Source organism: Lissotriton vulgaris, chromosome 2_1 (assembly GCF_964263255.1).
Source record: "Lissotriton vulgaris chromosome 2_1, aLisVul1.2, whole genome shotgun sequence".
In the NCBI taxonomy this organism is placed as follows: Eukaryota; Metazoa; Chordata; class Amphibia; order Caudata; family Salamandridae; genus Lissotriton; species Lissotriton vulgaris.
Window position 1 is genome coordinate 345,561,013 of NC_141687.1, and position 14,474 is coordinate 345,575,486.

The window sequence follows — 14,474 nt, forward strand, 5'->3', positions numbered from 1 at the left end:
GAAACAACTGACATAAACCACTCAAGATAAACTGTGCACATGAATGACTCGAGGGACGCACTTTTGAAGAGAAACATTCTCTTCAAAAGTGCGTGCACAATGATGGAACACTGAGCGGGTGCTGTCAACATGAGCGCGCCGTAGCGTGCTATGTTGACAATCAAATAAAGAACTTACATGTACTTTACAACACCCTAGTTGCGTTTCACCTATGGTCAGCAGTGCACTAATCTTTCTGTAGTTTGAGGCGCTTCCTCTTATGCGCTGGACTTCAGACCTTCCCGGAGTCAGTCAACTCAAGAGCTCCGGTAAACACGAGCGGCAACATATGCTTCCTCAGGAACTGCCCCGTGGCACACAGCATATAACGCAGACCCAGCCAAGAGCAGCTGCCACGATCTCTTCCGGGACAGCTGGCTCAATACCTTCCGTAGCGGCAGGACTTCTCTTCCGGGACAGCAGGAGGCGCGGTTGCTTCCGGGGCGGATGTGTTGGCGTTTCTGGGCGGATCAATATTTTCTAACCTATCCTGGGCTTCATTGGGCCGTTCAGTCACCAATTCCCTCCCTAGTGCCGTCCCTTTACCTGTCAATCACTATAAACTAGCTTTCCGACAGCCTCTCCCTGTCTTTACGTATGGAAGTCGGTTAGACTCGAAAGCAAAGTGGAGACAATCGGCTTTTTTAAAGCTTTGCTGTCGGGGGCGGCGGGAGGTAAGGCCCGCGCCCGGGAGCCTCCCGCCGGATTCGGGAGGCCTGGCATGAGTGCACTGTCTCCCCCCGTCGTCCCTCTACCCTCCAGTCCGGCACTTACCGACCAGCCGCTCCTGGATCCTGTCAGCTGTGAGGAGCTCGAGTGCTCTTGAAGCTAGAAGATAAATAAAGACGCGTATTGGTATGTCACAGCGCTTTAATCCACGTCAGCTTGTTGGATTTTCCTTCCCATTTCCCGGGAGCCTCAGCCAAGGCCTAGTTGTTCGCCGGGAGTAGGGGGGCTGGCGCAGGTCACAGAAAGTGCGAGGTGCAGAATAGAGATTCCCTTTCAGCCAGGCCTCTGCTTGTCCCCAGAAAAGAGTTCAGGAAAGCCTCCAGTGAGAAGCGAGATTAAATGACACTTGTAAATAGGCACGGATGTGTCGGATTGGTAGAACGGTTCACTTACAAATCCGCTTTAGCTTTTCGCATCTACGTTTTCTTGGTGACTGCATACATCCGCGCTTGGGACAAGGTCTCACGTTTACATAGTGAATGTAACCCAGGATTTGTCATACGGAATCGAAACTGTCTACTGGTGTTTTTTTTTTTATATAAGTAATTACCTTTTAGAGACCACTCAAGTTTCCTTCTTTAGATCTAACACCCGATGCTCAGTAGCTTTCAAGCTGTAATGTGTTTTTATTACACAGAACCAGCCAAGCCTTAAAATATCTGGCATGTAAACCTTGCAACAAACCCCGAGTAAAATATACTATTTAAAAAGTGTATGTATTTAACACGTGGAAGTGTTTCACCTTAATGCATTAGATCATATCTGTATTAAGAGACCTTTATTAAAAAGTAGAGTTTTTTTTTAAAACGGCACTGCGAAACATTTTGTCAGGTGGCCTGGATTCTCATTATAAATGGGGCAGTGCTACAGGCTATTAAATCAAACCTAATCGAGTATTTTTGTACAGGACATATGATGCAGAACACGCGTTTTTGAAGCTGGTCTCATATGTAACCAAAGAAAAGGACTCGCATAAATCAGTTATTTGTCTAGGATCACACAGTTGGTCAAGCAGTAAACCTGGGATTGAACCCAGATGTTCCAGTGTCTCGCTTTGCAATTCAAAAGATACGACTCCCAGGCACCGCTAGGACCCCTCAGTACTGAGGAGGGCTGTGTAGGTTAGGTGAAGCAGTGAGGTGTATAGCATGATCGGAAGTGTCATTACATTTGTGCAGTGTTATACCTGATCAGGGCCTCCCTGGCAGAGGTGGGTCCTGTGAGCAGTTGGTAGCCAAGTTGCCCTGGTGATCTCTCAGCAAGGCTCGAGTCGGGGTACCACGCAGGTGGATTGCGTCCCCCCACTTATTTTACTGGGTGGATGCTGTCCCCCCTGCCAAACAACTGGACTTCATTCTTTGGCCTCTCTGGGACGTGATCGGAGCTCACAGTGTGCTGCTCACGTACTGGCTTCTCAGATACAATCGCATCTAAGGGGTGAGCGAGGGAAGGCAATGAGCCCGATGGTGCAAGCCACCTTCCGTGACGTCACTTCCTGTCGTGACATCACTTCTGGTGACAGCGTCCCCTAACTTCTTTTTGTAAGACTTGTGCCCTGTCTCTGTGATATAAAGAACGTGTATACACAAAGGAGTTAAGGAACTGATGAAGTCAGTAGTTGAAAGACTATATCTCGATCACAGATTGATCAAGTCTTATCATCCTACTAATTTCATGGGTTGATGGCTCTTGAATCCTATATAATTCATAGGATCATCAGGGGAGGTAATGTGCTAGCCAGACACAGTGTAACGCATGAAATAGCTTATTTAGTGTATATGATTAAAAGGTGGGCACAGTGACCATGGACTGAGTACGCTCCAGGAAATATGAGAAAAGCTTACTTCAAAGTGGGAGAAGTGTAGTCCTGTGATAATAGGTATTGTGCTTGAGAGGCCCCGGAGAGCGCACCTCTAAAGTCGATGTAACTTGCAAATAATGAAGGGCACAGTTAAGGAATTGCTTCAGTTAGTGGATCCAGGCCATTCGCACCATTCAGAAGAGTGCATCATTATATTGTTTGTCAGTTAAGTATGTGGATTCCAATTTTTGGGGACAATTCTTTTGCTGAGCAATGGTGCTTGGGCTATTGTGCTGGTAAGGACCATGCATTATATAAATGAGGGTTAAAATGTCAGTTTTTTGGGTTGATATGATGATACATTTTGACATTGTTTGTGGACTGAGGTATGTCCTGCCTACATACTGTCACCAGTTAAACTTCTATGATTGTATATACACACGGTTTATTTCAGTTTTATATAACTATGTGATCACACCTTGACTACATTTAGAAACTGCATTAAAGTATGTTAACAATTTACTAATGAGATGTTGGTGGGTATAGTATTATGGCTATGTTATCGTATGCAGATGATACCCAAATGGTATTTACCTTCTCTAGCAATACCAAACTAGACCAGGCAAAATCCCAAGGTGACCATACATCCATCTCTGAATGGACGACCAATAACTACTGGCAATTGAACTCAGTTCAGTTCAGTTCATAATCTTTATTCGATTGTAAGTTTTACAATCATAAAAGTGCATTTTATGAGCACACAGTTAAAAACATTATACACAATTCATTTTCAAATGGCAAATAATGACACAGTAAACAGTACAATATATCAGACAATATGAGCATGGGCAATATAAAAATATAAATAACTGTAATCTTAAAAAGCACCTAAAAAATTTTTTGCAACGTGGTTAGCCATCCATGCTTTTCCTGAAGCAGATGGCTTTTAAAAAAAAATTACATACAAACAAAGTGCAATCACTGTTCAGTAGTTGTAGGTAATAAAGTGCGGGTTTAATTTGTGTGAAACTCATTTTTTTAAGGCACGGTTTAAGGTATAGTTTCCGTGGAGTAGAGTAATAAGGGCAAATAAAAAGGAAGTGTGCCAGGTCTTGAGGAGACTTTCCGTCGCAGCCACAAGCTGGCAACACTTCGCCCCGTTGAGCACCACTTGGGAATGCCAATAGGAGATGATAGAGGTCAAAGCGGAACCTTGTTAGCAAAAACCGTTCATAGCTGGACATAGGCCATGTCAGGTAAGGTTCTATTTGCAAGCATGTTTTTAACAATAGGTGTTTCCTATCACTGACCTTCTGTATCTCAACCTCTTCTCTGTTGGTGCATCTTAACAAAACTATGGCATTCTTGACCAGGCTCACATCAGATTTTGTGATTGTGTTTGGGGCATGAAACAAATCCTGTCGATTAATTGCCGTTAGGCTGTCCTATATATACTTTACCCACGGTACCTTAAATCTCCCATCTAGCTGTAAAGCTTCTTTCAGTAGGGCATGTGTTAATGGGATATCATTGTTCAGCCAACAGTTCAGCCAACATGTGACTGGGCTTACTGCTATTCTGTCGCCTAAATAGGGGACCCCCAGCTCCTCATGTACTGAGTAGTTCCCAGTACCCCTGGGCAGTCTCAGGATCTTTTTTAGGAAGTTATTTTCTGTGACCTCTAAGTCTTTGGTCTTACGATAGCCCCAGAGCTCACTCCCATAACAGGCAACAGCAATGCTTTTTGCCTGGTACAGTTTAAGCAATGCGGCCAACGGGCAATTGCCGATTTTTGTTTTTTGTTTTTGCAAAGCCAAGGATGGCCGCATTGACCCTTGTTGTTTCTCCCTTCTTCTTGGAGACTGCTGGGCCCCATGATAACTTGTGATCTAGCAGGACCCCGAGGTAAGAGAAAGAGTTGGTTGATGGAATTTTCTCCCCATTTATACTAAAATAGTCAGATTTCAGGATACCCTTACCTGCTTTCATAACGTAGGATTTAGAGTTATTTATGCTTAAACCACGTAACTCCATAAATTTGTGGAAGGAGTTTAATAGTTTCTGGAGGCCGATTGCTGTTCTAGAAATAAGAACAGCATCGTCGGCGTAGAGTAATACAGGTACCCCTTTGCGCTCAACTAAGGGGTAATCTGCTTCTATGTTTAAAAGAAATTCCTCCAGTTCGTTAATATACAGGTTGAATAAAAAAGGGGCCAAGATACAACCTTGTCGAACACCCCGATTTATTTTAAATTCATCCGTTACCTTGAGGTCTTGGGAGTAACGGACGTTCGCCCTTGTGTCTGTATGCAGATCAGCGAGGAAATTGACAAGGTTCCTCTCTACACCCATTCTCAGCAGAGTGGCCCATAATAGGCTTCTGTCTACACAGTCAAAAGCGGACGACAAGTCCATAAAGGCCATGTAGACAGTGCCTTGTCTCGCCAGTGTATACTTGCTTAGAATAAGATATAGGTTCAGGCACTGCGTAATGGTCGAATGATCTGGTCTGAACCCGTATTGTATGGGTGAAAGGATATTATTTTCTTTAGCCCAAGTAGATAACCTGTTAAGAATTACACCCCCTACCACTTTAACTACTGAATTCAGTAAAGAGATTGGCCTGTAACATAACGGGCTACTGCGATCGCCCTTCTTGAAAATGGGGACTATAGTCGAAAGACCCCAAATTCTTAGGCATCCAGTTGTCACCGCTGCATTTATTACAGCCGTGAGAACCGGAGCCCAGAAAGGGATGCTGGACTTAAACAGATCCGGCGGCAATCCATCCGGACCCGGGGCCTTGTTGGTGGTTAGACCCTGTATTCCCCTAATGGTCTCTTGTACTGTGAAACACAGTGGAATTGCAGTTGAAATTAAAAGATTGGAGACTTCCCGATGCTCATTACTCTTAAAAATTGTACTGAAATGAGACACCCACTCCCCCTCTGGGATGTTTGTTCCAAGGGCTGTGTCGTTTGGATTTTCAAACACAGGTTTGTTAATTATTTGCCAGAACTTGCTGCTATTCCCCAACACGGATGGGTCTAAAAGGGATTCAATAACATTCCCCTTAATTTCCTTTTTTCTAATGGCTATTGCTTTCCTATAGGCCAGGCGGAGATTTTTTATCAAATCACAATCTCTGGGTTTAGTTTTTAATACATTTTTCAGATCCCTGCTTGCCTTTGAGCAGTTATGATCGAACCATTTGGAATTCTTCTCACTATGACCCTTTGTTGACGCTGTGAGCATGGAGCCAATTTTGGTGACCAGCCCCTCGAACCTGGACAGAATGTTCGAGGGGATTGAATCAGGTGAAAGACAAACAGACAGCTCCTCTTCACATGCGCTGGTTATGTTAGTATATAGGGTATCTTGATTTACCATTGACCATTTAATGCGACGCCTGCCATTTACGCACCTTAGCGTGCCATGATCAATGCGTGACTGTCGTTTTGCAATTAATGGACCACCCAAGTTTATAACCAGGGGATTATGATCACTCTATATACTAGTGCGAATAGAAAAATGCAAGACCCATTGAACAACATCTAGAGATATTAATATATGATCGATAAAGGAACCCTGCCCGTGCCCTTTAAAGGTAGGGGTGTCAAAGATTTTTGTATCGGGGACCAACGACATAGCTACAGTCAAATTGTGTTCATTCATTAGGTCGTTTAAGTTCTTACCACCCCTACTATGGGAGAAGTGAAAACCTTCCTCATGGTTACACCCTAAGGACCCCATTGGCGTACTAGCTGGATTACCACATGGTTGAACATTAAAATCACCTGCTATCAACAAATGCCGTGATACATTATACACATTTTTGCTCAGAATATCATTTAGGGAGGCAATATTGCAAGTTTCATTACTACTGTTAGCATTATAAAAATTAACCAGTGTCAGCACATTCTTGCCATTTTTTATATCAATCTTCTTTAAATTCAAATTTACATTGTAGTAGTTGCTTGTATTACAGCGCAGACCTTGGTTAATAAAGATGGCCAAGCCACCCTTGGCTCTACCCCTGGTCGAGGCAACTGCTGGAGTAGTGAAACTTAGAAAACCCTCAATATGGACATTGTTATCCTCTATCCAGGTTTCTTGGAGGCACACAATGCTAAATTTTCTAATGAATGTTAGCCATACTGGATCTCGTAGCTTGTTTTGCCAAGCCTGCAATATTCCAGGAGATTAAATTTACACTGTCTTCGGGAGCAGGGCAAGTAACAGCCTCTCTGGTTGATTGGGTAGATGCTGAAGTAGGCAACGCTGCGCCTGCCACCACCAGGCCCACGGTACTCACTACATCTGACTCCCGATGCTCGGATATGTCGCTATCAACTAGCCTTATATCTGGTAGGAGTGTAGAGGGCACCTCAATTTCCCCAGAGGACTCTGCAAATTCAGAAGTGTTTTTGGTAGGTCGGGATACCCACCTATGGGGTAATCAATGGTGGCCTAAAGCCCTAGGCTCCCCTCCCCAGCTGTAAAGTTTGGTTAAGAATCTGGGAGTGTTGATGGACAGCGCCCACTCATTTGAACTACAGGCTAAGGCTGTGGCAGGTACCGGTTTTGGTCTCCTACGGGGCCTAAAACCTATCATGGGGCTATTTGATGCATCCACCTGACACGTTTGGACTATTGTAATGGGCTACTACTTGGCGCTAACAAAGCCGTGACGAAAAGGATTCAATGGGCACAGAATGCGGCTGCCCGCATGCTCTTCGCACTACCTAAACACTGTCATACCGCAGACCTCTTTCGACCGCTTTACTGGTTACCATAGAACAGAGTTCACTTCAAGACTTTATGTACTACACATAAGATGCTGCACGGCCTGGGTCCGCAAATCCTGACCGATCTATGCTCGGTGTATACCCCGGCTCAGGCCCTGCGCTCAGCGGACCTACACCTGGCCTGTGTCCCCCGGGTATGCCGGACCAGAGACAGAGGGCGCTCATTCAGGGCATTGACCCCACCCTCTGGAAAACCATCCCTCTTGCTACCCGTGGCATGCAAGACCACTGGGCGTTCAGGAATCTGATCAAGACATGGCTTTTTTCCAATTTCTAATCCTCTCCCTCTCTGTCCGCCTCTACTCTGTGTCAGCGCTGGGACGCCATGCGCTCTATAAATGCTGATAACATCTGCTTTGTTTTGAGATGGATTTTATTTACTTATCGGCCACATATTTCCTATACATAATATCATTCCTGGTGAAAACACCATACACATTAGTTGTTGTGCAGTGATTGATGCCCCAGTCTCCTGTTTGTTTTAAAAGATAGCTGTTGGCGTTTTATTTTTTCTTTAAACATTTTTTTTTATTTTTTACTTAAAACTATTATGGTGCTACCAGGACACAAGAGGTGACAGTCTGTCTTAGGTAATGGAATTAAAAAAACTTATGTCATTTCAAGGGACTAAGCATAAGGCAAGCTCTGCTGCTTTTGTTTAGGTCTCTTATGCATAGTTAATATCTAATCTTGGTGTCAATTCCAATTACCCTGAGACTATGTAAACATACTGAAATGTCAAAGAGTGGTATCTACTACCAGTGAGTAGACTGACTATTGTACATCATTGGGTGTGCATTGGAATGCAGTGCGCTCTCCTTGCCGGTTCCAGGGGTGTTGAATTTATTATAATATCTACTTGTCCATGGGGCAGGTTGCTTCATAAATCTACTTGTCCTGTAACAAAATCCACCTGCTCCTTTGGTGCCGTGTAGTGCAGCAACAAATTATGGCAGCAATCCCATTCTGTAAGAGCTCTGATATAGCCTCTCTGATTATGCCAGGGCTCATACCATAGTATTGTTTGAATACTTGCAATCCCCTCATGTTGCCACGTTTCCGCAGATCTACATACTGGGGTTGACGGTACTGGGAACCAATAGTTCCAGGGTTAGAATGCACTTATGAGTCTGTGCAAACCTACTAACTTGCATTTTTTTTAAGGGTTTTCAACAACTCTTCCCTAATTTTTCCCATACTGAGAAATGTTGGAAACTTACTCCTGAAATGGCAGACCTAAACCTTCTTGGAGAAAAAAGTGGTTGGAGGGAAAATGTACTTGCAAACACTCAGATTTTTCAATGAGCAAATCTACACATGCATATTTGCCCATGGTAAAATGCAGTTTACAAATATTTTCTAGGAGTACTATTTATTGACCTACTTCTGTAATTCTAGGGAATTCACGAAAGCTGTATCGCTGCACTTAATGCAGAGACCTATACCATGGGTGCACTTTTGAGACTTTCTTTAATAATTGGGCCCTAATTTGGTCTGGCGTTGACCGTGACCTTTGGTGTTTGTTAAAATTCTGTCTCTCTCTATGTATCGGCTGGCTTCACTGTGAGTGACAGCATTCTGCTCTTTCACAAGGAGCATATCGCCACACAAAGTAGTTTTGTTCAGTGCCAGTAGCTACTGTGTCAGTGTGTGCTTTTTTAGAGTAAAAAAGCTATTTTTGGTTTTTCCAATGTTAGTTATAATGGTGTGAGCCTGGCAGCTCCCACACCATTAAGATTTTACAAAAACCATGCGAAAACAAGTCACACATTGACAAAACTAAAAAGTTGACCACCATTTTCAGACTTACTGGCTTTGCCAATGCTTGTTTATTTTTGTTTACCACGATTTTTTTGCAACTGGTTACACTGATTTCCCATTATGAATATTTTTGGGAAATACTAGCATGCATCAACACGTTACTAAATGATGCTGCAAAAAATGGTACCTGAAATTTTACAGTAGTTTGGCAAAGTTTTTTTTCTGCTTTCATTTTTTTAATGAACATTTTATTTTGAAAGAAAGGAATTGTCAATCTTACTTTCAAGCTTCTGCAAATATTTGCATCAAATCAGAGAGCATTCTGGGAGCTTTATACATAGCCTCACATTGCTAAACTTTGAAAATGTTTGTGCACATTTTTAAACGAGGACCACTGTCAGTAGTGCAGTCAGAGATTACAACATGTACTTAGAGCGCTCACCCTAATAATAAAGGATTTAAATTAATGAACAATAAATGTAAGTTTTAGCAGCATTAACATATGTACACAAATATTACTGTAACTGCAGATAGTGCCCTTCCCTGATCCATAATGTGGTACTGCAAACTGGCAGCCAAAGGGTTTGTGCTGCAGGCGGTTAAACCTACTTGTCCCAAGGACAAAATACAAATGAAAACTTGTTGCACTTGACCTTCACACCTATTCGTGCCGCTGTGCTGGAGAATTAATGAGTGGACGGGGTTCGGACGGTCTCCGGCAGTCCTCCACACACGCCCACTGTGATGTCGGATGGCCGGGGGGCTGTCCGGTTCATGGAACGGGTTAAACAATATGTACTGGGCGTCGGTCTATAGGAATACCACATCCCTGCGATCCTTAAGTCATGGCCCACAAAAGGTCTCCAATGCCAAGGTTATAAATGTAAGTGATTTGCCTGGGATAGGGGGCAGCATTCATTGTAGGATGTTTTCTGGGCAGAGGGAATGAGTGCAAATGCCCTGATCTAGAGTCTATGTACTGCAGGAAACCAGTGTTGGGAGCTGTTCATGGGTGCCTTGAGTGGTCTTGTTTGCAGAGCCTGCACATTCTTAGACCTTGCTCCACAGTGCAAGAATTGAAAGCAACACCGTGCCCTGTCATGCATAGCCTGCTGACTTTCATGCAGTTACTGTGTACACCGCATCTCTGAGGCCACTAAGGATAACAGTCCATCTCTGTACCTCAGCCCTTTTTAAGTCGGGCCTAGCGCATCGCGTATGCGCTGCTCTAGGAAAGGGCCTCTTGGAATCACTCCAGACTTCCCAGAGACTTCTCAGTGTGGGTTGGACTGCTCCCACACATTGTCCTTTGTATGTAGCTATCAATAATCAATGCACGCAAATGGCCAAAGACGGGTGCATGTCCCGCCTTTCCTCTAATCGTTCACTCCCATGGCATTTGGGTCTCGGGAGCGAGCAGGGGCGTGCAGGCTGGCAGCTGGTCTTGGATTAGTTTACTAATTTATATAACGTCGCTTTCACTTTTGCGGCCGCGCTTGTTTTATGCTTGTTAAAGGAAACAAACAAACAATCTACATCAAGCAGCCTTCATTTTACACACAGACAGCCGGCAACTCGATGCCTTTGGTGTCAAAACACAGGCTCGGCATGGAGCATTGGGGAGTTCGTGACGGTGAGCGGGCTCACTGCAGTGCACTGGGGGCAGGCTCACTTCGAGCACATGCAATGCGCAACAGAAACTGTCAATTCAAGGTCAATCTACTTACGGTTATCCCACAGCATTTATTGTGATGTTTCGCTACCAAAACAAACAAATGACATACCATGGCACCCTATAAAAGTGACACTTTGTCTCGCCCTTCACCAGACAACGGCCATGCTTCTCACATCAGCTGCACTCTCACTACAGCCGCTGAAACCTCTCCCCGACGTTTACTGCTGCAGATAAAAGCAAAAGAGACAGATGTGTCATGTCAGAACTGCGTTAGTGCCTGGTTGTCCAGCGAACGATTACCAACCCGAGGCTAGAGTGCCTCAGACATCAAAGAACAAACAGCAGCTGTCCTAGAGAAGCCCAGAGACGGCTATTAATATTCAACAGGCTTTTAGCAAGACCATGCCCATCAGGAGACGGGAAGACTTACCGGTGTCTGCAAGAAACGTTGAGAGGTGTCCCCTTCTCGATACGATAAAATACCTGCAAATATAGCCCACGTTTAACCATTTTATATCCCAGGTTATTAAAACAGGATTCTTTTTCTACTCGTGACTGAATTACGTATTTCCTGAATTCCAGAGTACATGAGTTTCAATGTGCCTGAACTCGGCTGTTGTCCTTTAGTACTCTCCCAATGCACTCACTGGGCTACTGGCACTGATTTTCCTCCCTTTGACACCAATCTGAAAGTTGGATTGATCAGCAGATTTGTGTTGGATGATCTTAAGGTACAAGAGGGAACGTATCTCTTAAAGCCAGTTTGAAGGTATTGGGGACCTCGTGAGTGAAAGGCCCTGAAAGTAATGATAAGGACCTTAAACAAAACACGTTTGTGAATTGTTAGCCAGTGCAAGATGTCCAATGCCGCTGAGGCAGGGGATCTCCTGGGCCACTTCAGTACCAGCCGTGCAGCTGCATGCTGGACCATCTGGAGCGTGTGCATAACTGCTCTGTTGGTTCCTGCGTTGAGGCTGTTACAATAATCCAGCCTAGATGTGATAAGGGCAACAGAAACAGTTTGCCTGGCTGAGTAGGGGAGCAAGTCGGAGAATTTCTTTAGACTTTATATGATATGGAAACATGTGCCCCCAACTACCAGGGATTGTTGTTTAAAGGATAGGGTGGTGTCAAATTTTGTTCCTATGTTCCGAGCTGCATTTAATGTATTAGGAGTGGGAGTCGGGAGGGGGGTGGGAGGGAGGGAGAGTGGCATTTTCTGGCCACCAAAGTTTAGGCACAAAGGGGTTTTGTTGGCCAAATGGCAGGATCTGTTTTTTCCGAGTTGCACCTCAGATGGTGGTTGTTCATCCATTTGAAGGTTGCTGTGAGGCATTTTCTGAGATTTTCTTCCGCTTCAGTCGTGTCATTATCCAGGACCAAGATAAGCTGCGCATCGTCCGCATATGAGATGATATTGATTTTGAAGGACGATATTAGCTTGATCAGAGGGGACGTATATGCATTGGAAAGGGTCTGGCTCAGGCTCGATCCCTGAGGTACCCCCTGATAGGAGTTCTTTTTCTTCTGAGTTGTATTGTCGTAGCGTGACCACTTGATCTTGCAGAAAGTTCTTAATCCACTCTAGGAAATTACCAGATATGCCAGATGATGCGAGGCGGTCTAAAAGAATGGCATGTGCGACCGTGTCGAAGCCCGGGGACAGATCTAATAGCACCAGGACTGCTTTCTTTACCTGATCTAGGGCTGCTCTTAGGGTTTCCGTTGTATACAGTAGGGCGGATTCTGTCGAGTGTTGGGCTCTAAAACCTGATTGATTAGAGTGCCATACATTTGTTTCCTCTAGAAAAGTAGTGAGTTGGCTATTAACACATTTTTCAGTTAGCTTACACAGGGTAGGTAAGAGAGAGATGGGTCGTAGGTCAGAGGGTGGGAGGATCGGGCAGTTTGTTTTTTTTTGGAGAGGTTTTACTGCTGCAAGTTTCCATTCTGTTGGGATCTTGGCTGTGAGAAGCGAAGAGCCCATTATATTATTAAAAATGGGGTTTACAATATCAACTAGGGCGTGTAGTAAAGTAGGGGGGCAGGGGTTGAAAGGAGAGCCTGATTTGATGGACAAGATCGCCAGACGTGATTCCTCCCAACGTGATGGGCTGGAAATTTTCATACAAGCTCGATCTGTGCCTGCAGAGGTTCCCTTATTCATGGTGAAGGGAGCATGCTAATCTAGTACGCATTCTGAGGCCTAGGCCTATTCGTACACTGCACATAATTACACTACTCAATGTAACATAAATATACTCCACATAATACCACTCGGTGCCACATAATTATATGCTACATAATTACACCACACTCAATGCAACATACACTCCAAATAATACCACTCAGTGCCACATAATTACACGCCACATAATTACACTCAACTGAATGTAAATGTACAGGAATTTATATAGCGCAAATCACCGAGCAGTTTCTAAGCGCTTGCTTAGGGAACCCGTCCTGGTATTCCCCTGTGAAATAACCCCGGCAGGGTATCCGCAAGGTGAAAGCCAGGCATCCCGCCGCGAAGGGCCATTGTGGAGATTAAGCAAGCTATTGCCCAGAGTCGCAGAGTGTGAACCCGTGAATCGAGTAGGCTCCGGATCGAGAATTGTTGAGTCCATGGACATTTTTAGGACTAAAGACCCCGCCGAGCCGGGAATTGAACCCTGGTCCCGGGCTGACCTCTGCTTCCAGGTCTGCCTCCTCTAACCAGTGAGCCACACTTCTCCACAATGCAACATACACTCCACATAATACCACTCAGTACCATATAATTACACACCATGTAATTACACTTACTCAATGCAAAATAAATTCACTCCACATAATGCCACTCTGTGCCAGATAATTACACACCATGTAATTACACTATATTCAATGCAACATAAACACTCCACATAACACTGTGCCACATAATTACACGCCACATAATTTCACTCTACTCAATGCACCATGAATACTTAGTGTGGCATAGTTACACGCAACATAATTACACTCTACTCAATGCAACATAAATACACCCCACATACCACTCAGTACCGCATAATTACAAGCCACATAATTACTCTACTCCATGGAACATAAATACACACCACATAATACCTCTCAGTGCCATATAATTACACCCTATTCAATGCAACATAAATACACTCCAAACAAACACCACTCACTGCGACAGTTACATGCCACATAATTACACTCTACTCAATGCAACATAAATACACTCCACATAATACCACTGTGCACACAATTACACGCCACATTATTGCACTCTACTCAATGAAACATAAATACACTCCACTCTATGCCAAATACCACCAATCAACATAAATGCACTCCACACCTTGACACAATTTCACTAAGCATAAGTTCACTCAACACCACAGTTCCTGGACACACAATTCAACTGCACACATTTCCAATACACACCACATAATTACACACCAAACATATTTCAACTCCAGAACTCCACAATCCACAACATACCTCCAATCCACACCATATATTGGCACCAAACATCACTCGCCACCACCATATTGCATCAACACACCACCTAAGCATCATCTAAACAACCCTGAGCATCACGTCAGCCTGCCCTTGCAATCTGGCATTTGTTGATTCTCCCCTAGTGTCCTTCCGCTGCGCGTGTTCTAAT

General features: G+C 44.2%; 1 protein-coding gene across 1 annotated transcript in view; it reads left to right on the forward strand.

The window, feature by feature from the left end:
• Positions 1-586: 586 nt before the first annotated feature.
• NUFIP2 (nuclear FMR1 interacting protein 2) overlaps positions 587-14,474 on the forward strand; it is a 178,444-nt gene continuing 164,556 nt past the window's right edge. Inside the window, exon 1 of the mRNA XM_086955105.1 lies at positions 587-894. The gene's annotated coding sequence lies outside the window, so the exon portion shown is untranslated. The remainder of the gene's footprint in view (positions 895-14,474) is intronic.